This window comes from Rhincodon typus, chromosome 7 (genome assembly GCF_021869965.1).
Source record: "Rhincodon typus isolate 14 chromosome 7, sRhiTyp1.1, whole genome shotgun sequence".
NCBI lineage: Eukaryota > Metazoa > Chordata > Chondrichthyes > Orectolobiformes > Rhincodontidae > Rhincodon > Rhincodon typus.
Window position 1 is genome coordinate 1,208,305 of NC_063338.1, and position 26,337 is coordinate 1,234,641.

General features: G+C 41.9%; 1 pseudogene; it reads right to left on the minus strand.

Annotated features, from left to right (window-relative positions):
* The window catches only part of LOC125483457, a 42,688-nt pseudogene extending 16,929 nt beyond the window's left edge, over positions 1 to 25,759 (minus strand).
* Between the last annotated feature and the right edge of the window lie 578 nt (positions 25,760 to 26,337).

The following is a 26,337-nucleotide window of genomic DNA, read 5'->3' on the forward strand; positions in this document are numbered from 1 at the left end:
CTCGTCCTTATTTACTCGTGGATCAGTGTCAAAGTGTCGAATGTGCTTGTGCTTCTTAGTCCTATGTTGTGATGTTACATTCAGCTCTTCGAAAATCCTACCCAGGAGCAATTCGAAGCTACGTCAATGGTTAAGTGCAGTTTGGTAAATGTACTTGGAAAATGTACTTGGAAAATCCAGGCTAGTTCAGGAAGAGCCCACTTATCCCTCCTTACAGCTCACATTTCATCGTGTCCCTCTCTGGAACATTTGCTCCAGGTGTTAGTCATGCTGCAGACCTAAATTCACGGTGAATACAGCTCTCCTACCTCACCCAGAATTGGCTCAACCAAGTCCTCTGGTCTCCCTGAATGCACTAATCCATACATGACTTCCAGGAGAATAACCAGTAACTTCCCAATAACAGAACATGAGTGTGACGATACCGTATTTTACAAGATGTATTTTGTTCGTTTATTTGTTGGAAGAGAGGTTTTAAGGCAGTGGTGTCGAACAGCCTACCACATCCACTGTAGTAAACAGCTTGTGACGCCTGAGGTACTTTTTTTGAAGTTGGAACAATAGATGCAGCCGAATGGTGTGATCAAGCTCCCACAGAACCACGAATTTTAGTTTTAACTTGCAGTTTCTGTCAGGGTCTTGAAGAAGTGAAAACTATTCTTTCCCTCTCTTGTTTGCAACCAGAAGCTGGGGGTTTTCTGTGTGCTATGGGAGTTGCATGTGAGACAATCTGTTTTCTGATTTTGCCTTTTGCCCAGGGTGTGTTTATGTGATGTTGCTGTATTGGAACAGGTTAGTAGTAATAGTTGCTGTGTCTATTATTGTGTTAAGTTTTCTAACAAAATTAAATTATTCCAATACCTTTTTTCTTTTGTTGTATTTTAACTACAGTGGATAAATAAAGTATGTTTTGCTTTAAATCCAATAGTTTGACCAATCAAATTGCATCCAGAATGCAACACCTTACCTTTAAAATATGAAAACGTGAGTGTCTAGACTATCTTCTGAATGTTTTGAGGTGGTTTGGTCTGGTCCATAACATGAGAACATAAGAAGTAGGAACAAAAGTAGGCCATTCTGCCCCTCAAGTCTGCCCAGTCATTCAATAAGAGCATGGCTGATCTGCTCCAAGGCTCAACTCCACTTTCATGCCAACTGCTTGTTTCCCTCAACTCACTGATATGTCAAAAATTCATCCACCTCATCTGTAAATACTTTCAGTGATTTAGCCTCCGCAACCCCCGGGTTAGAGAATTTCAGGCGTTCACTACCTTCCAAGAGAAGAAATTTCATTGTGTCTCAGTTTTAAATCGACATCCCTTATTCTGTATCTATGTCCCTGAGTTAGAGTCTCCACTCAGGAGTGGAAACAACTACTCAACAGCTACCTTGTCATGTTCTCTCTGCATCTCAGTAATATCAATAATATCACTCATTCATTTCAACTAAAATGAATGAACACTTAATCATTTTAGACGTTCTTGATCAGTCAACACTTCCAGCTCAGGAATTAGCCAAATCAGTTAACCTAGTTACTAGCTGTACCAGCTTGCTAACATTATGTTTCATACATAGGAACACCACGATCCCTTCGCTCTGCGCTTTTTCTTAGACCTCTACATTAAATAATAGCCTGTCCTTTGGCTCCCAGTGTCATAGAACATAGAACGTAGAACATTACAGCACAGTACAGGCCCTTCGGCCCACAATGTTGTGCCAAACTTTTACCCTAAACCTAAGGTCTATTTAACCTCCACCCCTACCTTATACTATCATCCGTATGCCTATCTAATAGCCGCTTAAATGCCCCTAATGAGGCCGACTCCACTACCATCTCTGGCAATGCATTCCACGCCCCGACCACTCTCTCAGTAAAGAACCTACCTCTGACGTCTCCCCTATATCTATCTCCACTCCCTTTAAAACTATGCCCCCTCATAATAGCTACCTCCACCCGAGGAAAAAGTCTCTGGCTGCCTACTCTATCTATACCTCTGATCATTTTGTACACATCTATCAAGTCACCTCTCATCCTTCATTGTTCTAAAGAGAAAAGCCCGAGCTCTCTCAACCTTTCCTCGTAAGACCTTCCCTCCATTACAGACAACATCCTGGTAAATCTCCTCTGCACCTTTTCCAACGCTTCCACATCTTTCCTGTAATGAGGCGACCAGAACTGGACACAATACTCCAGATGTGGCCGAACCGGGCTTTTGTATAGCTGGAACATAACTTCACGGCTCTTGAACTCAATCCCTCTATTAATGAAAACTAACACACCATACGCCTTCTTAACAACTCTATCCACCTGGGTGGCAGCTTTCAGGGAACTGTGGACATTAATCCCAAGATCCTTCTGCTCCTCCACACTGCCGAGAATCTTTCCGTTAACCCTGCTTTCTGCTTTCAAGTTTGTCCTTCCAAAATGAATCACCTCACACTTTCCAGGGTTAAACTCCATCTGCCACTTCTCAGTCCAGCTCTGCATCCTATCAATGACCCTTTGAAACTAGAACAGCCCTCCGCACTGTCCAGAACGCAACCCACCTTCGTATCATCCGTAAACTTACTAACCCACCCTTCAACTCCTTCATCCAAATCATTTACAAAAATCACAAATAGAATAGGACCCAGAACAGATCCTTGTGGTACACCACTTGTAACTGAGCACCATGTTCAATATTTTCTGTCCACTACCACCCTTTGTCTTCTAAGGGTCAGTCAATTCTGAATCCAATTTGCCACATTTCCCCCTATCCCATGCCTCCTTACCTTCTGCATGAGCCTACCATGGGGAACCTTATCAAACGCCTTACTTAAATCCATGTATACCACATCCACTGCTCTATCTGCATCCATGTATTTGGTCACCTCTTCAAAGAATTCAATAAGGTTTGTGAGGCATGATCTACCCCTCACAAATCCATGCTGACTATCATGAATCAAACTGTGCCTTTTTGAGTGATCATAAATCCTATCTCTCAGAGCCCTTTCCAATAATTTGCCCACCACTTATGTAAGATTAACTGGCCTGTAATTTCCATGGTTATCCCTATTCCCATTTTTGAACAAGGGAATGACATTTGCCTCTCTCCAATCTTCCAGCACGATACCAGTTGGCAGTGAGGACGAAAAGATCATCACCAAAGGCCCTGCGATGTCTTCCCTCACTTCCCATAGAATCCTTGGCTAAATCCCATCAGGACCAGGGGACTTATCTATCTTCAACTTCCTCAAAATTCCTAGCATATTTTCCTTACTAACATCAACCTCCTCTAGCCTACCAGCCTGTTTCACACTATCCTCCTCTACAACTAGGTCCCTCTCAGTTGTGCAAAGTTTTTATTTTCATTTTTTTTACAATAAACTCCACTTGCTTGTGGCAACACTTTGCAAATAAAACTTTTCACTGTATTTAGGTGCTTGTGACAATAAATCTAAATCTAAAATCTCACTGACCATGTCTAAATTACTGCTCACCTTCCTTACATCCTTATTACAAGCCCTACCACCTATCTTTGTGTCATCTGCAAACTTTGAAATAAAATTCACTCAAGCCCCCTCCGTTAGCCCATCATTATACGCAGTAAATAACTGATGCCATAGAACTGGCACTTGTGGTACTTTAGTCGATACATATTTTTTAACCTGATAAAGATCTATTCATCCCGACTCTCAGTCGTCTGTGTGTTAACCAATCCTCATTCCATACTAATACGTTACTCATCATAGTGTGAGCTCCTGTTGTGAATAAGAACCTTTATATTATAGCATGTAATTGAAAACCACTGGAAAGCCAAAAGCACTGTCCAGCAGTTTCCCTTCCTCAAGTCTGCTTGTTAGGTTTCCAGTGAAGTCCTACAACAGTTTGCATGTTTTTCATTTTAGAGCATGAGTTCCCTTTCACATAAGCATGTTGACTCTGATTAAACTTTTCTAAAGGTCCTGCAATCCTTTCCTTAATAATGGAATCTAGTAGATTCCTAACAATAAACGTTAGGCTTCCTGTTCTATAGGTTCCTACTTCTGCCTCGCTCCCTTCCTGAAGACAGGCTTAGAGCTTTGCCAGTTTCGCTGGAACACTCCTGGAATCTAGAGACTTCTGGGAATAGTTCAAACAATGACACTGGACCCTCTGCGACCACATCTTTTAAAACAGGGTGTCAGTTGCTGCTGACTTGACTACCCTTAGTCTTATTTGCTTATCAAGAGCCTTGTCCCTTGTGTTAGAGACAGTTCAAGAACTTCCTTCCCATTACCATCTTGCTTATATCTTTAAAATGCTTGTACTGTCGTCCCCTGTGAAGATCGATACAAAATACTGGTTTACATTATCTTCCAGTTCTCCGTTCTCCGTAATCAATTGTCCAAGTGTCCCATATATACTTTTGTGAATTCCTTTCTTCCAAGGGTCACACACACCTTGAAATCCTTATATATGGAAAAGATGCTGCTGCTTGTTTTTAGATTTCTTACTGATTTACTTTCATTAAAGTTTTCTTCCTTCTTTTCAGTTAATGTGATCTGCTTCTGGTTCTGAAAATAAGTGCTCCAAATTTGGCCTATACGATTTCTTGTCAATTTTAATTCTTCATTTTGTGATTGAATATTATCCTTGATAGCCTTTGTAAACCATGGGTGGTTCATCTTCTTATCGAGTCCTTCTTTTTGACGAGAATGAATCATTGCTGAGCATTATGAAATGTTTCCTTAAGTGCCTGCCACTGCACATTCCCTTACCATCCCTGTGTCTATTTTCACATCCCGCTTTCGATAAGATGTCAGAAAAACATTAGCAATTTAGATGCCTCGTTCTTTCCGTTCATTCAGTGAGAACTTCCAAGTGTAGCTGAAACATGATCAGCTGAGAGTGACTCTATTCTCTCAGTTTCTCCCTCTCTGTCACTTCTGTTCCAATTACACCATATTTCAGTAGGAAGCCTCCGACATGTCCTCCTTTACCTTCCATCCAGAAATCGACACCGCTAACTCTTATTGTCAGGCCCTTTTCCTGTGACTGTCCCATATTGTACATTTCAGCCCTCAACCCTTTCGCCTCCTTTCCAGAAGAATGATAGAAATCCCCTTGTCCTTGAATTTCACTGCACTAGTCTCCAGTTTCAAAGAGTCATCCTTGGCCACTTCTGCCACCTCCAGTAGGACAGTGCAACTAAATACACCTTCCCCCATCCCCACGTCCACTGTCAGCATTTCACAGGGACCATTCCCTCTGTGAAACCCTCCATTATCCCGAACACTTCCCCACTCCCTCATGGTACCTTCCCTAGCAATTGCAGAAGCTGCAACGCTTGCCCATTCACCTCTTCCCTCCTCACTGTTGAAGGCCACACATGCAACTTCCAGGTGAAGCAACATTTCACTTGTACTCTTTCAATCCAGTCTAATGTCATTGCAGCTCACAATGTAGCCTGTTTTCCATTGTCCAGACCAAACAGAGACTGCTCTGAGGAACACTTCCACTTTTCTGTAAGAATAACACCGAACTTCTAATTGCTTCCCATTTCACTAAACTGCATTGCTCTCATGCCATCATTTCATTCCTGGATTGCCACACTGTTCCAATGAAACACAACCCAAGCTCGAGTACAACAGCCTGTAGGGCTTAATATTCAATTCAATAGCTTCACAGCCTGACCTCATTATGACTGTTCTTCATTTTTCATACATTCTGCCTCCCAGTCTCCTGGTATTGTTTGCGTCTTGTTTATCTTGCACTCAATGGTAAGAACCCATTTTCACCACTCACACTTTAATTTACACACATTTCACATCTGTTTCTCTTTCACCACCGTGAAAAGCCTATTGTCTTTTGCATTGAGCCTCCACACCCTCTGTTTCCCTTTTCCCTTCCACCACCTCTGGCTAGGTATTAAAAAGTACATTTTCCAATCCTTTTCAGTTCTGAAGAAGTGTCAGGCTGGAGTTGAAATGTCAGCTCTGTTTCTCTGGCTCTGCAGATGCTGCCAAACCTGAGTTTCTCCAGAAATGAATAGACACAAAACAAATTTTAAATAAAACAAAGAACAGAGGACACTGGAAATCTGAAACAAAAACAAAAATTGCTCGAGAAACGAGGAGCTCTGAAGAAGGGTCTCTGGACCTGAAAAATCAATTCTGCTTCCACTCCACAGATGCTGCCAACCCTGCTTAGTTTCTCCAGGATTTCCTGTTTTTTGAATGAGGTTCAAAGACGTGTGTCAAAGCTGCTCAAAGGCCCTGTCCAACATGGAGTGTCATACACTGCGAAGTAAACAATAACAAAAGATGCACAAGTTCATTGTTTCTGAGACTACATAAGGCTGGCAACACTGACACTATGGAGCTCTTAATTATGATTAGGGAGAGAAACAGAGGGAAACACATTCACTTTAAACACAAAAGACAGAAGTACTGGAAGGGAAAAGATTCAGACGAATATGTTAAAATGTTTTGAGGGATGTGACAAATTGGAGGCATGACACCATGAAGAGACCCTCGCAAGAATGAGAATATTAAAACGGAAGTGCTACCGCATCAGAAATCAGACTAGATCACTGAGTGAAGGTCTGATGGGTGAATGGGTTTTGGTGTGAGCTGGGGGACAGGCTGCTGAACAGCATAGCAGGTACTGCAGCTCAAACCTGCACCATCATGTGGTGCTGTAGAACGCAGCAGCAGCAGAAGCAGAATTTTATTCAACCACAACACTCTGTAACTTTTTGCCCAGGATAATCCCTCAGTCTACCATTGGCATCAAACTGATATATGTCTCCGTGACGAGTGAGAGCGAACATTCTATGGTCAGAACCATGTGCACCTAAAACTGATGACAACCATTTAAACCTACCGCCTTTGGCTGCTTGAATTCCAAACAGCAAAACTAACATTTGACACACAGGGTGAAATGATCCCAAGTGCAACGGATCAGATTTAAGCTTTGCCGTCTTGCCACATCCAGTCATTAATGGTGTTGTGCGATTAAAAAACTCACTGGAGGGAGGCCTCTACAAATATCCCCATCCTAAATAATGGAACAGCCCTGCACATCAGGGCAAAAGACAAGAATGTAGTATCTGCACTATCCTCAGCCAAAGCGTTCAGTGGATGATCCACCTAAGCCTTATCATGATATCCACAGAATCACAGATGCCAGTCTTCAACCAATTTGATTTGCTGCACGTGACATTAAGAAACAACTAACAAAGTAGATATGGCAAAGACAGTGGGCCCTGGCACCATTGCTGCATTAGGACTGCACAGCAAGCTGAGCACCTAGGGAAGCCGTTTGAATCCAGCTCCAACTCTGACATCTCCCTGGCAATGTGGATAATTGCTCAACTATGTACAGTCCCCTAAGAGGACAATAACTACTATCTGACCAATTGCCACACCCTCAGTCTCATCACGATAGTCAAATTGGCAGAAGTTCTTTTTAAAAGAGCTGTCAAGCAGCACAGAAATAACCTGCACAGTGTGGATTCTGATAGGTTCCGTTTGGAGATGATGCTGTTGTGGAAATGTCACTGGATTGCTAATCCGGACCAGGCTAATGCTCTGGCAGTTGGTGGAAGTTAAAAACAATTAATAAAATATCAACTTTAAAATTTTGTGTCAGTAATTGTGACCTTGAAGCCAATGTCAATTGAAAACAGCAATTTGCTTCTCCAATGTACGTTCACGAAGCAGATCGATCGTGCTTTCCTGGTCTTGCCTAAGCGTGACTCCAGACACACAGTAAAGTGATGAACTCTTCAATGGTCCCTGAAATGGCCAAGGAAAACACTCAATTGTATCAAACTGCTTCGAGGTCTTCAAGGACAAAACCGGACACAACATCCAGCACCAGCCCCTGTATTAGAAAGGGAACGGGAAACACAGTCCTGTTGACCCTGCAGAGGTCTCCTTCCTAACATCTGAGTGCTTGTGGCAACATTTACAGAACTTTCCCACAGATTACTCAGAAATATTTGGAAAGGAGTAGGCCATTCAACCCATTGAGCCTCCGGCTTTTCTAGTTCAGGGCCGAACATCTCCTCAATGCACTTTCACGCACGAAATACATATCCTGAAATGTAATTAACCATTGTAAAAAAGATTATAAAATAGGAACTGCAGTCGTCCCTTCTGTCCATTGATTTTGTTCTGCAATTCAATGTAATGATTACTGATCCGCTATTTTCACACCACTCTCCTGCTCTCTCTCCATCTCTTTAGTGTCCAGAAATCCTGATTTATATTCAGTGTTTTGACTTCCACAGATTTGACGTGGCAGAGTATTTCCCATGTTCTACAGTCTCTGAGTGCAGACACTTATTCTCATCTCAGTACAGAGTGACCTGCCTGTACCTAATACTTGGATCCCTTGTTTTAGAAGTCCCAGCCAGGGGAATAATCATATCTGCTTCCAATCTGTCTCGCTGTGTCAAAGTTTGAAATGTTTCACTGATACCTCCATTCATTTCCCTAAACCTCATGGGATACGGGCCCAGTTGACACAAACTCTGCTCACACAACAAGGCTGTTATCCCCACCTACACTCACCTTTACTGGCCCCATCCCCGCCTCTTCGACCTGTTTGTTTCCTCTCCACCTATCCTCTCCTCTATCCATCTTCTATCCGCCTCCCACTCTCTCCCTATTTATTTCAGAACCCCCTTCCCCTCCCCCTTTTCTGATGAAGGGTCTAGGCCCGAAACATCAGCCTTTCTGCTCCTATGATGCTGCTTGGCCTGCTGTGTTCATCCAGACCTGCACCTTGTTGTGTCTGTTATCCCACTGACCAGTCTGGCCAGCCATCGCTGCACTCCCTCAATCCTTGATTATGTTGGAGACCAAAACTGCACACAATGCTCAACAATGTTCGAGATTATGTCTCATCAACGCCTTTCACAGCTGTAGCAAGACAAGCTTACTTCTATGCTGTAATCCACTTGAAATGAAGGTTAACATGCCATTTATCTTCCTAACTGCTTCTGTTCCCGCAATATTGTTTTCAGTGTCTGGTGTACAAGGAGATCGAGGTCCTTTTCAATGTTTTTGCTACCCACTTGGCAGGTCGAGATACACTGATTGGTGTGCCAATGCCATTCCAAGTATTAACTTCGGGTTTCAGAAGTCGCTGCCCTGCATGGACTTCGGAGGTCTGCGCAGAAGGAAATAATAAAATATGGAGCGGAAGTCCCTTTAAAGATTGACATTTTCAATCAATCACTTTTCATATTGTAGGCTGCCGTTCTATTTTTCCCTCCAAACTGCACAACGTCATATCTACCCACTTTGCTCTTTGTCTGCTCTTCATTTTTTCCCATTCACTCCACTTGTCTCTATCACTTGGGAGCTTTTCCACGTCCTCCTCGCCACTCACAATCCAACATAGTTTAGTGCCATCAGCTGACTTGGAAGTATTGCATTTGATTCCCTTTACCAAATTTTTGACATATCTTGTGAAGAGCTGGGGCTCAAGTACCAGTACCTGCAGTACCCCACGAGTCTTCCACTCTAAAAAATCCTTTTATCCTGGCGTTTCTTGTCCAAGACGGCAGCACAGTAGATCTTCTGTGCCGGAGCTGATTCGCTCTGACTGTTTTCTTTTTCTTGTTTTTTTCCCATCTCCCTTTTGTTTAAACTGACTTACCTTGTCCAGAAATTGGACAGCATGGTTGCAGCGAGATCCCAGCGCATGAACCTCAAGCAGACCCACAACACAGACCTTGAGGGGATCCAATGAGGAGGAGATTGAGCCCCGACTTGACTTTCTTGAGCAAGCATATGACTTGGAATCAGTGGTTGCTACATCGGCAGAGGAGACGTTGGCAAGATTGGCTGAGAAACAAAAGATGGCACCTGAGAATCAGCAATTTCGTTGTTGGTTGTTGGGCGGCATGGTGGCTCAGCGGTTAGCACTGCTGCCTCACAGCACAGGGACACGGATTCAATTCCACCCTCGGGCAAGTGCCTTTGTGGAGTTTGCACATTCTTCCCATGCCTGCGTGGGTTTCCTCCCACAGTCCAAAGATGTGCAGGCTAGGTGGATTGGCTATGCTAAAATTACCCATTGTGTTCAGGGATGTGTAGATTGGTGGATTATAGGGGATGGGTCTGGGTGGGATGCTCTGTGGGTCGGTGTGGATTTGTTGGGCCAAAGGGCCTATTTCCACACTGTAGGGATTCTATGAACTATGAATGATCTATGGTTGGCCTGGCATTAGCGATGGTGGAAGGACATTGTGACTACATCTAAGAGGTTGGCTTAGGTGCGACCTATTCTGATCTGGTGCAGGAAGCCACAAGACAGTGGCAGAGGAGTTTCAGAACAGTGGCATAAATGGCACCTAAGGATCGATGACTTCAATGTTGGTTGGGTCTGTGTGGATGGCGGTGAAGCAGTAGCAGTGGAATAGTGGCACAGGCGTCATTGATGGTGATGAGCTGACTCAGGACTGATGAACTCTCTTCAAGCTATATCTTTCTTTTTTCATATTCTTAAATTATTTAAAACCGTGCTGTTTTATGGCGACAAATTAAAGTTTTTCACTGTATTTTTACTGTAAAATACACCTGATAACAATGCAAAATTTTAAAATCTACTCACTGTTTCCTGTCAGCTCTCCCATTCTAAAACCATATCCATATATTAGCCCCAATCCCATAAGTTTTGATTTTGCAGTCAAGGTTTGAGACTTCACCAAAAATCTTCCTGAAAATCCAAATGCATTGCATATTGTTCCTTCGTAATTTATCTACCAGTCGGATTCTCAAATATGATTCCCATTTCATAAAGCTATGTTGACTTTCTTTATGCCATTTAATTTCAGTCCCAATAGTTTCTCCAAAACCATTTATTTACTAATTTCCTTCTGTTCCTTTTTTCTCACCAGACTTTGGTTTCCTGGTGTTGCTGAGAAGATTTTGTTGTTGTTGTTGTTTAGTTTTGTTTTGTGGAGACCGTAGTTACTTCATAGTTTTGCCATTTGCCTGTTCTCCACTCTCTGGTTTCAGACAATAAGGAAACTGCACTTGTTCTCCTTTACTTTTCCCATTGGCATAATTTTAGAAGCTATTACAGTTCACTCCTGTAATCTTTGTTAATATACCCTTCAGAAACTATCAATTCCGATCTTAAACTGCGCAATGACCTTCCAGAATCATACAATCATGGAAGCATAGTGTTCGTCCCATCAGAAATATAGCACGATCTCTACTAGTTCACTTTTGTACAAGAGGCCCGCGAACATGAATGCTATGACAGTACAGGTGCTCATCGAAACACTTTTTAATGGTTGTAAGATTACCCGTGACACCTCTCAGACGGTGTATTCCAGACCCCCAACAGCAACTGGGTGAAATACAATCCTCAAATCCTTTCTAAACATCAAACTCTTCATAAAGTAGCATAACACAGTGTGGAGCTGGAGGAACACAGCAGGTCAGGCAGCATCAGAGGAACAGGAAAGCTGACATTTCGGGTCAGGACCCTTCTTCAGAAGAAGAGTCCCGACCCGAAACATCAACTTTCCTGCTCCTCTGATGCTTCCTGACCTGCTGCATTCCTCCAGCTCCACACTGTGTTATCTCTGATTCCAGCATCAACAGTTCTCATTATCTTTGAGTGAACTATAAAAGCATGCTCCCTTGTTCTTGGCTCTTTGGCTGAAAGGAATAGCTGTTTTCTATGTACCCTGTCGATGCCTTGCATAATCTTATAATGGTGAATTACATCCTCCTCAGCCTTGTCTTCTCTGAAACAAACAATCTCAGTTTATCCAGCCTCTCTTTTTTTCCCCCTTATTCATTCACAGGATGAGGGTGTCGCTGGCTAGGCCAGCATTTATTTCTGATACCTAATTACCCAGAGGACAGTTAAGAGTTAACCACATTGTTGTAGGTCTAGAATCACATGTAGGCCAGACCAGGTAAGGATGACTGTTTCCTTCCCTAAAGGAGCATAAGTGAACAAGATAGGTTTTTCCCAACAATTGACAGAGGATTCATGGTTATCATTAGACTCTTAATTCCAGATATTTATTGAATTCAATGTCACCAGCTGCTGAGATGGGATTCAAACCCAGGTCACTAGAAGATTCGCTGATCCTCTGGATTAACAATCCAGCAAAACTACTATTAGGCCATTGCTTCTTCATAGCTGATATCGTCCATCCAAAGGAGTATCCTGGTGAATCTCCTCTGCTCCCACTCCAGAGCAATGGCATCCTTCCTGTAATTTGGCACACACAACTGCACACAGTATTCCAACTTGGTCTAACCAAAGTCCTGTATGGTTCTTATGGTCTATGACTCGACAAATAAAGACTATGCTTATGCTTACGGTCCCCTATTCTTTCTTAACTAGCCTTATAACCTGTCCAGTCACATTCACGGAACAGTGGAGAAGCACCCTCTGAGCTTACCTAGTGTGCTGCCATTCCTTGAGTACTCCTCTGTCTGATTCCTTCTTCAAAATTTAATCACCTCATATTTATCAGGGTTAAATTCCATCTGCCATTGTTCTGCCTGTCAGACCGCTCCATCAATATCTTCCTGTAACATAAGACCTTTCATCCTCACTGCCAACCACCCAGCCAATCTTTGTGTCAAACACAGACATGCTTATTGCCTTCACTCAACATCCCCCCAACATTCACATCTATGTCATTTATGAATGCCACAAATATCAAGGGACAAACCATTGATCCCAGTGGTACGCGACCGGACTCTGGTCTCCAGTCACACAAATAGCCTTCCATCACCACCCTCTGTGTCCTGCCGCTAGGTTAATGTTGGACGCAACTTGCCACGTTACCTTTGATATCATGAGATTGTACTGTCTTTGTCAGTTTCTCATGTGAAACATTTTAAAGGCCCTTGCTGAAAAGCTATATAAACTACCTCCTTAAAAAAAACTCAGTCAAATTCGTTTGATATGACATTCCTCTGGTAAAATCATGCTGACTATCCCTGATCAAACCTTGCCTTTCAAAATGGAGATGAATTTTCTTCTTCCTTATTTTCTCCAATAGTTTCCCTAACACTGATCTGATACTCACTGGTCTAGAGTTCGCTGGCCTATCTCCACCACCTGTGCTGTAAAATGGAAACACATTAATGATTCTATATTCTTCTGGCACCACCTCTGTGTCTAGATTCTACTTAAAAATTTGGGTCAGGACTTTCCTCCCCTTGTCCCCAACAGCAGCCTGAGATACAACTCATCTGGATCTGGGGAATTTTATCAGCCAAAACCATCAATCCATGCTCGCATCTTATATCAATCTGCTCTCGAGCTTCACAGTCCATCTTGAATTCCTGCATTTTCCTTCTCCCAAGTAAAACAGATGTGAAGCACTCATGTAACAGTCTATGAATGTTCTCCAGCTTCTTGCACAAATTGCCCCCTCATTTTCTAATGAGCCCTATTTGGTCCCTGGTTATTCTGATCCGCTTGATGCACTCATGGAATATCTTGGGATTCTCCCTAATGTTGCCTGCCAGCACTTTTCCATGCCCCTATGTTAATCAGTCCCTTCTGTGTGAATTTTCTAAGTTTCACTGCGATCACCTCTCAATCCTTGAAACTCTCGAGACCACAGGCCGAGATTCCTCATCACACAACCTTTGAGGGTTTAATCTGGTGAATGCTCATCACACTTACTCTGTGGTCAGTATATTCTTTCTTAGATTGGGACACCAAAGCGAGACACAATAATCCAGGTACAGTCTCACCAACACTGTCTACAACTGCTCAGGACATCTTTACTTCTATATTCCAATTCCCTTTAAAGAAAGGTAAACCTAACTTTTACCAACCATTTGTATATATTCTTCCCAATATCCTTCTCTTTCATTTTATTTACTAACTCACAGTGTGAGTACTTAAATTATCCTCCTGTACTATGCCACATCCACTGGTTCTTCGTTGTCTGTGTCTGCAAGAAACATCTTCAAACAATTCCAAAAAAGTTTGTCATAAATGTGTTATGATTCTCTTCAATTTTGCTATTAATTTCTAAATATCCAATACCACAGTCTTTCTAATAGATTCCAACAGATTCCCGAAAGTGAATGAAAAGTTAACTGCTCTGTGGTTCGACACGCTCCCTCTTCTTCCATTTTTAAATGGTTGGATTACGTTTATACCCTTCCGGTTATTCAGAATGCAAAGGCAGGGAGCCAGAATGTCTAGGAAAATAGCACAGTGATCACCAACGCAATCAATATGTCTATTGCTGCTTCTTCTGAAATTCTGGTGTGAAGTACATCTAGTCCGTCAGACTTATCAATACTCAAACTAGCTATGTTTTCAAATACTACCTCACTCCTGATATGAATGTTTTTAGACCTTAGTTACACAAGTCCTATGGTCACTTCGTATTTCTGGGAGAATTTCTGGATCTTCCTCAATGAAGATTGCCACAAAAATGCCAGTTTAACTGTTTAGTTTCCCATCTAATTTCTCTGTTCTCTACAATAAATGATCCTGTCTGCACATTCACTGTTCCACATTTGACCTTGCTCTTACCTTCCTTTCAATTATCAATAAAAGCTTTTTGTTGGTCTTTATGTTTCCTGCTAGTTTACGTTCTTGTTCACTTTTGATTTTCTTATCAGCTTATTGGTCTTCTTTGTTGGGTCAAAGAACAAAGAACAAAGAAAATTACAGCACAGCAACAGGCCCTTTGGCCTTCCAAGCCTGCGCCGATCCAGAGCCTCTATCTAAACCTGTCTCCTATTTTCCCAGGATCTGTATCCCTCTGCTCCCTGCCCATTCATGTATCTGTCTAGATACATCTTAAATGACGCTGTCGTGCCCGCCTCTACCACCTCCGCTGGCAATGCGTTCCAGGCACCCACCACCCTCTGCGTAAAGAACTTTCCACGCATATCTCCCTTAAACTTTTCTCCTCTCACCTTGAAATCGTGACCCCTAGTAATTGAATCCCCCACTCTGGGAAAAAGCTTCTTGCTATCCACCCTGTTTATACCTCTCATGATTTTGTAGACCTCAATCAGGTCCCCCTTCAACCTCCGTCTTTCTAATGTAAATAATCCTAATCTACTCAACCTCTCTTCATAGCTAGCACCCTCCATACCAGGCAACATCCTGGTGAACTTCCTCTGCACCCTCTCCAAAGCATCCACATCCTTTTGGTAATGTGGCGACCAGAATTGTACGCAGTATTCCAAATGTGGTCGAACCAAAGTCCTATACAACTGTAACATGACCTGCCAACTCTTGTACTCAATGCCCCGTCTGATGAATGAAAGCATGCCTTATGCCTTTTTGACCACTCTATCAACCTGCGTTGCCATCTTCAGGGTATAATGGACCTGAACACCCAAATCTCTCTGTTCATCAATTTTCCCCAGAGCTTTTCCATTTACTGTATAGTTCACTCTTGAATTGGATCTTCTAAAATGCTAATCAGACCATCTATACCTTCCTCCAGATCATTTATGTATATCACAAACAACAGTGGTCCCAACACGGATCCCTGTGGAACACCACTGGTCACAGTTCTCCATTTTGAGAAACTCCCTTCCACTACAACTCTCTGTCTCCTGTTGCCCAGTCAGTTCTCTATCCATCTAGCTAGTACACCCTGGACCTCATGCAACTTCACTTTCTCCATCAGCCTACCATGGGGAACCTTATCAAACGCCTTACTGAAGTCCATGTATATGACATCCACAGCCCTTCCCTCATCTATCAACTTTGTCACTTCCTCAAAGAATTCTATCAAGTTGGTAAGACATGACCTTCCCTGCACAAAACCATGCTGCCTATCACTAATAAGCCCATTTTCTTCCAAATGTAAATAGATCGTATCCCTCAGTATCTTCTCCAGCAGCTTCCCCACCACTGACGTCAGGCTCACTGGTCTATAATTACCTGGATTATCCTTGCTACCCTTCTTAAATAAGGGGACAACATTAGCAATTCTCCAGTCCTCCGGAACCTCACCCGTGCTCAAGGATAGCTGCAAAGATATCTGTTAAGGCCCCAGCTATTTCCTCTCTTGCTTCCCTCAGTAACCTGGGATAGATCCCATCCGGACCTGGGGACTTATCCACCTTAATGCGTTTTAGAACACCCAACACTTCCTCCCTCCTTATGCCAACTTGACCTAGAGTAATCAAACATCTATCCCTAACCTCAACATCTGTCATGTCCCTCTCCTTGGTGAATACCAACGCAAAGTAGTCATTAAGAATCTCACTCATTTTCTCTGACTCTTTGCATAACTTCCCTCCTTTGTCCTTGATTGGGCCAACCCTTTCTCTAGTTACCCTCTTGCTCCTTATGTACGAATAGAAGGCTTTGGGAATTTCCTCAACCCTGTTTGCTAGAGATATTTCATGACCCCTTTTAGCCCTCTTAATTCCTCATTTCAGATTGGTCCTACTTTCCCGATATTCTTCCAAAGTTTGGTCTGTTTTCAGTCACCTAGACCTTATGTATGCTTCCTTTTTCTTCTTTGCTAGTCTCACAATTTCACCTGTCATCCATGGTTCCCTAATCTTGCCTTTTCTATCCCTCATTTTCACAGGGACATGTCTGTCCTGCACTCTAATCAACCTCTCTTTAAAAGCCTCCCACATATCAAATGTGGATTGACCTTCAAACAGCTGCTCCCAATCCACATTCCCCAGCTCCTGCCGATTTTTGCTCTAGTTGGCCTTCCCCAAATTTAGCACTCTTCCTTTAGGACCACTCTCATCTCATCCATCAGTATTCTAAAACTTACGGAATTGTGATCACTATTCCCAGAGTAATCCCCTACTGAAACTTCAACCACCATTCCGTGCTCATTCCCCAACACCAGGTCCAGTATGGCTCCTTCCTGAGTTGGACTATTTACATACTGCTCCAGAAAACCCTCCTGGATGCTCCTTACAAATTCTGCTCCATCTGAACTCCTAACACTAAGTGAATCCCAGTTAATGTTGGGAAGATTAAAATCTCCCATCATCACCACCCTGTTGCTCCTACATCTTTCCATAATCTTTCTACATATTTGTACCTCTATCTCACGCTCGCTGTTGGGTGGCCTGTAGTACAGCCCCAACATTGTTACTGCACCCTTCTTATTTCTGAGCTGTGCCCATATTGCCTCATTGCTCGAGTCCTCCATAGTGCCCTCCCTCAGCACAGCTGTGATATCCTCTTTGACCAGTAATACAACTCCTCCAACCCTTTTACCTCCCTCTCTATCCCACCTGAAGCGTCCATATTCAGGGATATTTAGTTGCCAATTTTGCCCTTCCCTCAACCAAGTCTCAGTAATAGCAATAACATCATACTTCCAGGTACTGATCCAAGTCCTAAGTTCATCTGCCTTACCTACTACGCTTCTCGCATTAAAACAAATGCACCTCAGACCACCTGTCCCTTTGCGTTCATCATCTGCTGTCTGCCTACTCTTCCCCTTTAGTCACACTGACTTCATTATCTAGTTCCTTACAGGCTTTAGTTACTACCTCCTTACTGTCCACTAACATCTTCATTTGGTTCCCATCCCTCTGCCACATTAGTTTAAACCCTCCCCAACAGCGTTAGCAAAAGCACCCCCTAGGACATTGGTTCCAGTCCTGCCCAGGTGTAGACCGTCCGATTTGTAAGAGTCCCACCTCCCCAAGAAACGGTCCCAATGTCCCAAAAATCTGAACACCTCCCTCCTGCACCATCTCTCAAGCCACTCATTTATCCTGCCTATTCTTTAGTTTCTACTCTGACTAGCACGTGGCACTGGTAGCAATCCTGAGATTACTACCTCTGAGATCCTACTTATTAACTTGGCTCCTAACTCCCTAATTTCTGCTTGTAGGACCTCATCCTGTTTTTTTACCCATATCATTGGTGCCTATATGCACTACGACAGCTGGCTGTTCACCCTCCCCCTTCAGAATGTCCTGCAGTTGATCTGAGACATCCCTGACCCGTGCACCTAGGAAGCAACATACCATTCGGGAGTCTCGTTTTCAACCACAGAACCGCCTATCTACTCCCCTTACAATCGAATCCCCTATGACTATAGCCCTTCCACTCTTTTTCCCGCCTTTCTGTACAGCAGAGCCAGCCACAGTGCCATGAACCTGGCTACTGCTACCTTCCCCTGGTGAGCCATCTCCCCCAATGGTATACCTATTTTGGAGGGAGATGACCACTGGGGACACCTGCACTGCCTTCTTGCTTAAATTTCTGTCATAAATTTCAGTGAATCCATGGCTTACCATAACATCTGGCATTTTTCTAAGCCACTTCTGTTGATCCAATTCAATCTGTAACTTCTTCTATGTACTATCGTTGAGTCATGTTTCAGTTTTGCTGTTTGTACCTTGAATGATGTATTTATATTGTACACCTTACAGAGTTTCTATGAATAACAGACGTTGCTTGTCTTCCATCAAATCTTTTTCATGTACTTTTTCAATTCTCTGAAGCCCTTACACCTTGACATAGCAAGAACTGCAGATACTGGAGTCAGAGATAACACAGCATGGAGGAACACAGCATGCCAGGCAGCATCAGAGGAGCAGGAAAGTTGATGTTTGGGGTTGAGCCTTCTTCTGACCTTAATGGCTTGCATAACTCAGGTATATAACCGTAATTTTTTTTTTTTTACAAAGCCATTTTTCATTCAGAGATCATATAAAATTCAATATATTTTAATTAGTACTCCAAAAAGCTCCTTTCCAGCAAGGTTTTCAATTTGCTCTTCTGATCACACAACACCAATTCTAAAATCGCCTGACCTCTAGCTTGGTGCTCAACATACTGTTTCAGCAAACGTCTCATTCACACTTATGAAATCCATTTTTCCTAGCACTAGCATTCACTTGGGTTAAAACAGTTTAGATGCAATGTGAATTCGCCCATCATTACCACAGTACCAACAAACCTGTATATTTAATTTCCTGTTTTCTCACATACCCAACGTTTGTGCTGCAGTTTTGACTTTGATATATAACTCCCCTTGATGTTTACTTATTCTAGCTGTTTTTTTTTCTAAATTCCACCTTACCAGAATCAATGGAATCTGTGCAACGTGGGCTCTGGTGAGCTTAAAGTTAGATTCAGACAAGATGTTTGGCGGGGTCTATCTTGACATTGAGATCATCTTGCCACATCTTATTCCTTATTCTCAAGCATTATTGTGAAATTTTCACCAGATATCCAGTTATGCTGCTGGAATGCAGAAGGAGAGTGATCTTTGATCAATGCTATTCATTTGTCTAGACAGCTGAGACTGCTCAAATCTGGATGGAAACCTTACAGCAGGCTGGTAAAGTGTTGCACAGGGTATTAGTGAAATCACATCTGGAGTAGTGTGTACAGATTTAGTCTCCTCAGTGATATTATTGCTTTGGAAGCAGCTAGCTCAGAGATGCATCCCACAACTGATTCTTGAAATGAGGGTGTTAATTTTTCAGGAAAGGATGCTCAAATTAATCTAAAACCCATTGGAGTTTACAAGAATGAAAGATGATCTTATTTTGATATAGGAAATCAGAAGGAGTCAGCAACAGAAGCCAATTATACAGCAAATGGAGGAATCTATTCCGCTTCTTGAGTCTGTTTCACAGGAATAGCAGAGATATATTCAGATCTTCGACCATGTTACACCAGAACATGGTGTATGTCAGCCCCTAGAGCCGGATATATACAGAGCAGGATGAAGCCAATCAGCCCCTCTAGCCGAAAGCACCGGTCTCAGAGTAGGCTAGGCACACCAATATCCTGTTACACTGCAACAGGATGAGTCCATTCAGTCACCTCAAGTCTGTATCACCGGAAATAGAAGAGGCCACAAAGTGACTGGAGATTGTTACATTGGAGTAAGAGGAGGCCATTCAACACATTGAGACTTTTGTTGGCAACTCGAAAAGGATTTAAACTATTTGAGGCTTTTTATGGGGAAGGAGGAGTTAATTCAACCACGTGTATGTTATATGGGAACAGGAGGCCAATCACTCCTTCGATCCCTTTTTCAGGGATGCAGGAGGAGACCGTTTAGTATTTCATGTCTGTTATGGAGAAAAACGAGGAAGCCCTTCAGCCTTCAAACTGTTACATAGAAACAGGAAGATTCCATAAGCCTACAAGTCTCTCATACAGCAACAGGAGAAAGATAAACAGACCTTTAGCCTCTTGCTCAAGAACAGGAGCAGGATATTCAGGCCATTGAGACTATAATGTAGTAACACCAGGAGGATATTCAGGCTATTGAGTTTTTAAACTTGAAACAGAATGAGTCCATTCACCCACCCACACAAGAATCAGACTAGATCTTTAAAGCAATTGTGCCTGTTACACAGGAATTGGAAGGGAACTCAGAATTTATAGAAAGGGAAGAACTTAGAATAATCATCTTCACTTGGTAATAAAATGTAATGAGAAAACTATTGGAATTTAAGACAAATTCTTAGAATCCACTATTAAGGAATTAATAACAAGATATTTGCAAAGTCAAACCACAACCCGTCAAAGTCAGCATGGTTTTATGAAGGGTAAATCATATTTAAATGATTTGCTCAAGCTCCTTAAATATATGACACGCAAGGTGGATAACGGGGATTGTGGAGATGTAATATATCTGTACTTTGAGAAGGCATTGAATAAGGTACCACACAAAAGATTAATCCATGTGATAAGAATGCAGGGGTTAAAGAATAATTTATTTGCTTGGATAGAGGACTGACTAACCAATAAAATGCAGAGAGATGGAATAAGTCATTTTCTGTTTGGCAAAATGCAACTTGTATGGCGTTATAAAGTTTGGTCCTCAGGCCCCCAATTATGTGCAATCTATATTATTACTTGGTTCAGGGGATTGACAATACAACAGCAAAATTTACAGATGATGCTAAAATGTTTGGAAAGTTACGTTGCAATGAAGATGTAAGAAATTTACAGATGGGTATGGATAGGTAAGGTAAATGCAGCAACATGTCACAGATGAAATTAAACGTAGATAAACATAAGGTTACTCATTTTGGTCAGAGGAATGGAAAGACAACTTGCTATCTAAATAGGGAGAAACTTCATTTTAAATAAGTGCAGAGGGATCTGGCATATCGCAGAAAACAAGTGCAACAGGTAATGAGGAAGGGAAGCACAATTTCAGCATTTATTTCTAAAAAGTAGAGCATAAAAGTAGGGAAATGTTGCTGAAACTATGCAAGGCATTAATGAGACTGCAACTGAAGTGCTGTGTACAGCATTGCTGTTCTGACTTGAGGAGGGATGCAGTTACATTGGAGACAGTTTAGTAGATGCTCACTAGATTAATTCCAGAGTTGAGGGGTTTGTCTTATGAAGAGAGATTGTGCAGTTCTATCCTTTACAGTAGTCTGGAATTTGGAAGAATAAGAGGAGATTACATTGAGATCTGAAAGATGCTAAGGTGATTGACAATGCAGGTGTGGAGTGCATATTTCCTCATGTGGGCCAATCTAGAAAAATAGACCATAGTTTTAGGACAAGGCGGAGCAGATTTAAAACTGGGATAAGGAGAACTTACTTCTCTCAAAGGATTGTGAATCTGCGTAATTCACTACCCCAGAATGCAGTGGATGTAGGGAATATTGTGTAAATGAAGGGTTAAGGAGAGCGGGCAGAAAAGTGGAACTGAGGATGAGATGAGATCAGCCATGATTGTATTAAATGGCAGAGAGGCTCAAGCGGCAGAATTGCCGACTATACTCCTTGTTCGTATGTCTTTAAGAAACTTTGAGCCCATTGAATATGCTATACAACATATTGGAGTACTGGTTATCAAACAGGAAGCAGACATTCAGGATAAATCAATCTTGATCAGTTTGACAGACTGTAGCCAGTGGAGTCACACAGTGACCAGCGCTGGGTCTTAACTATTTACAAACTGTATCAATGATTTGTAGTAGTGGAACAAATGTATTGTACCTAAATTCAGCAAAGACACTAAGATAAGCAGGAAATTAAATTATCAAGAGAATGTGGAGTCTGCAAACAAATATAAACAGGTTAAGTCAATGAAATAATAGTTTGGTGGTTGGAGTATAATGCGAGTGAATGTGAGCCTGTTAATGCTATTCAGGAAGAATGGAAGGCCATATGCCTGTGAAATAGAGAGATTAGAGGATTTAATGGTACAGTGTGTACTGGAGGGTTCACTGTGACAGGTTTAGACATTGGATGTGTTGCTCCATCTCCTAGATGGCCTGCTTCCTAATATTCCTGTGGCTCCGTTGCTGTCAGTACACATAGGATATTTTGATGTGGTTTGTTGGCTGTAGTGTGTTGTGAGGAGTAATGTGTTTTGAACCTTGTATCAAGGGGACAGTCTTTATCTGAGAGACCTCATGGGATACACGGGGAAGGAAACAACAGCCCAAAACACACTATTTCATTGTTTCTGAGCTTCACAATTCTAACACTCGATAGATTACAGAGCCTAAAACCAAAGCTGGGGAAAGATACAGAGGCACAGAAAGATTCACGTTAAAGATAGAAACCAGCAATGAATTAACTGAGAGCATGTTGTGGAAACATGGAAAAAGACAGAGGATTGGGACTAACTGTTGGAGTTAAACCTGAGACTCTTGAAGTCAAAAGAATGAGAACATTGAATAAAGGCATTACCAGATCAGATGAGATTGTTCGTTACATCAAATTCTGAATCTGCCTTACAGAACCAGCTCAGATACCATAAACTGACAAGATGACAGCCCAGCATGGAGAGCTGTGCAGAATATTGCCCAGTAAACTGGACCACCTGCACAGCATACCCAGCATTGCAAAGCTTTGCCACTATATTGCTGCTATACTTGCACTAGATAACTGCTGAGCATAGGGAAGTTTGCAGCCCATGCTTTGAGTGACAATAAATAGGGCTCCCACAAATTAATTCTCTATATTACCATTGTACCAGTCCAAGGCAAGGGGTGTTGTCTTTATATGATGATGGAAAGGGTGTTTGCGGCGGGCGGCTAGATGGTAAACGCAAAAGTCATTGTTTGAGAGAGAACTTGGATGGAGGAAATCCATTTAAATATGAACAACTGGCAAGGGTTTCAGTAATCGACAGAGAGAGACTGAAGGAAGTTGCATGGACAGGTGTGATGATGTTCTTGAGTATATTAAAATAAAGGCTTTGCCAGATGTCATAACAATATGCATCAGTGCACACAGGAATGACAGATAGATGGGAGTTTAGTGTCAGTTCGGACATGAGCCTCTGAGTATCACCTAAGATTTGCTTATGCAGGTTGAAACTGGGAGTGTCAGCAGCAGTTTATGGCATCATTAAGTCTGGCTGTCATAATTCAATGTTCAAATAGAAGAAGAGATGAGCCAGTCAAGTATATTCTGGAGATGCTAGTAGTTAAAATTTGGAATGATAAGGGCATGGTGTCAGGAATCAGCTCACAGCCGAAGAGATCACTACAGTACTGACTCGTCTGTTTCAGCCTCAGATATTAACTAGGGATGGAATGGAGTCAGAGGAAGGAAATGGAATTTATAACCAGAACAAAAGACAGTGACCTGGATACTCCCAATATTTAATCAACAAGGGCAGTAATACAATGAATCAGCTGAAAATGAGTAGATCACCATAGAGACTAATGAGAGATGCTGCCAGAAGCAAAGGGAAAGAGAGTGAATGAACAAGTTCACTGATGCAGTTAGTAGTGATTTGTAGAACGAATATCTGGATTCAGAGTCTGAGCAGGAAAAACAACAGAGGCTAGGAGTGTAGAATAAATGTTAAAGAATGGTAATACAGTTCTAAATGATTTACAGATACAATAATTGGATAGTGAGACTTACCATGGACACCAACGATAGCCAGGATAGGATAATAAAAACATTGAATAATGTAAAGTACATACTTGATCCGGTCTGATAAAGAAATCCAATAATGAAATGTAGTAAGAATCCAAACGTGATTGGACAAACCCCTGTCCACTGTTGTAACATTCCAGTCTAATGTTCTCAGATTCTGATCTCTCCTTCTCCTTTCTCTGGAGCTTCTGATTCTTGTTAGTGATGTAGGTGATGTTCCCGGTCATGCTGTGGAATAAGACATTGAATGGAGCCCATTTATCATTAAAGATGGAAACCCTCCACTGGGATAATTAAATCTATGGAGACTTCCATTACTCAGAGTCACAGATCAAGCAGGTTCATTTAACCTTTCCCTTATATAACATTTTTATATCACAATAAAAGGGAACATTTACTCGATCTGGATGAAATTGACATGGTTGCTGAGGGATGGACCATAAATCTTTCAATCTTTTAAATCCTTTTTCCTTGAATGTGGGAGTAATGCAAGAATACTGCAGGCTTGTTTCTATTCCACCCTGTTTATAAAAGGAGACAGGGATTAAATACCAGTCTAGTTGCATATAATGACTGGTGGGGAAATTTCTAGAGACCATCAACTGGGATAACAATACCTATTGATTATTGACTTTTGGAATACTGTTCCTATTTGTCAGTGCCTTGTTATCAAATCCTTTCATAACATTGAGACATCATTCAGAGCATTGGGAATGCTGCTCCGGAACAGGGAGAATCATTTCTGTACCCATGTGCCTGTTACAGAGGGTTAGGAGGAGGTCATTCAGTCCACTCTATTCAATTACCACTTGAGGCAGTGGAAAGCTGGAACGTTGGCACATTTTGCAAAGGGAATCATTAAAAACAAACAGAAGTGTTACTGCAGCTGCACAAGGTTTTACAGAGCGGAAGTCTGGCATACATTGTGTCGTTTGCATTTCTGTAAATGAGACGACAGGGACGTCCACCAGACACAGATAAATGGCCGTTCATAATCCACGGGGTGTTTTCTCATTTAATATCTTGAGTCTGTTACAGAGGGACAGGAGGAAGCCATTCAACCTCTCGAGTCTGTTGCAGAGGAACAGGAGGAGGCTATTCCGCACCTCAAGACTGTTACAGTGGAACAGGAGGAGGCCAATAAGCCTATTGAGTCTGTTACAGTGGAAAAGGAGCAGTCCATTCAGCTTCTCGAGTCTGTTTCATAAGAACAGGAGGAGGACATTCTGCCTCTCAAATCTGTTACATAGAAACAGAAGCAGATCATTCAGCCCCTCATGTCTGTTACACAGGAACAGGAAGATGCCATTCAGCCACTTGAGTCTGTTACAGGGAAACAGGAGGAGGCCAGTCAGCCTCAGGAGCATGTTAAACAAGAAAAGGAGGAGGCCATTCAATCTCTGGAGCCTGTTACACAAAACAGGAGGAGGCTATTCAGCTTCTGAATTCTGTCATACAAAAGCACAGCCAGTCAAATTGCTTGCTGAATTGCAGAGACAAAAAAAAACACAATACATCATTCACGTTTTGGGAACGTTTTACAGTAACAGGAGAAAGCCAATGGAAGCTATAAGGAATGTGAAGAGGTCATTCAGTCTCTCAATTCTATTGTAGAACATTTAGGCACAGTTATAGTATTGCCATTAAAATGATTGCGCGTGAAGATTAACACACAATATTCTAACAAGGGAAAATCAACTGTATGTTTTCAAAGTCCTTGCATTTAATAATAGTTTGATTTTTAATGAAGTAAACACACTCATCATTTCAACATCCCTGATTGTGATTTGTGCACTGTTTTCATTATATTATAGTCATTTCAAAACAAATGGGTGGGTATCTACTTATTCGACAATCAAAAAGTGGATATTATCAAAGGATTTAGGACTTTCCATGGTGAGACTTTGTTGTTAATGGTTAGAATTGTTATTACTTCATGACGACATGTTATAGTAGAAATTGAAACTGGGCTTATTGTCATATCCTTTACTAAACTTAAGGGGACCTGTCTTTTCTTATATTTCACTGTGTCTTCCCTCAATGACAGCTGTTAAAAGATGTCCTCTTTTCCCAGCTGTGTGTCTGTGGATGTAATTCAATAAGCAGTTTCTCTTATAAATGCATTATTCTGTGCTTTTTTCTGTACATGATATTTAATGCAGTGGTAATTGTTATTGCATGCCATTGCCCTACTGTTGGCTTTAATTTTTATTAAAAAGAGATAGGAGTAGTGCTGAAGTCATTGGCAAATTACCTCAGAGGCTCCTACTGCACTATAATTATGTTTAAATCCTCTCAGTGTTGACTTTGGAATTGGAATTAAGTAATGACTCATAAGTTGGAGGCTAGTCTCAATAAGGGAGATAATTCAACTATCTTCAGCTGTTTTAAAACAGCTAACTTGTTTTCCAATGTCCTACAGGGAGTGAAATCTTCCATCCCTACCCAGTCTGGCGTACATGTCATAGAGTTATCGAATCAAGAAGTCTTTGGGCCATTGAGTCCACGTTGATCAT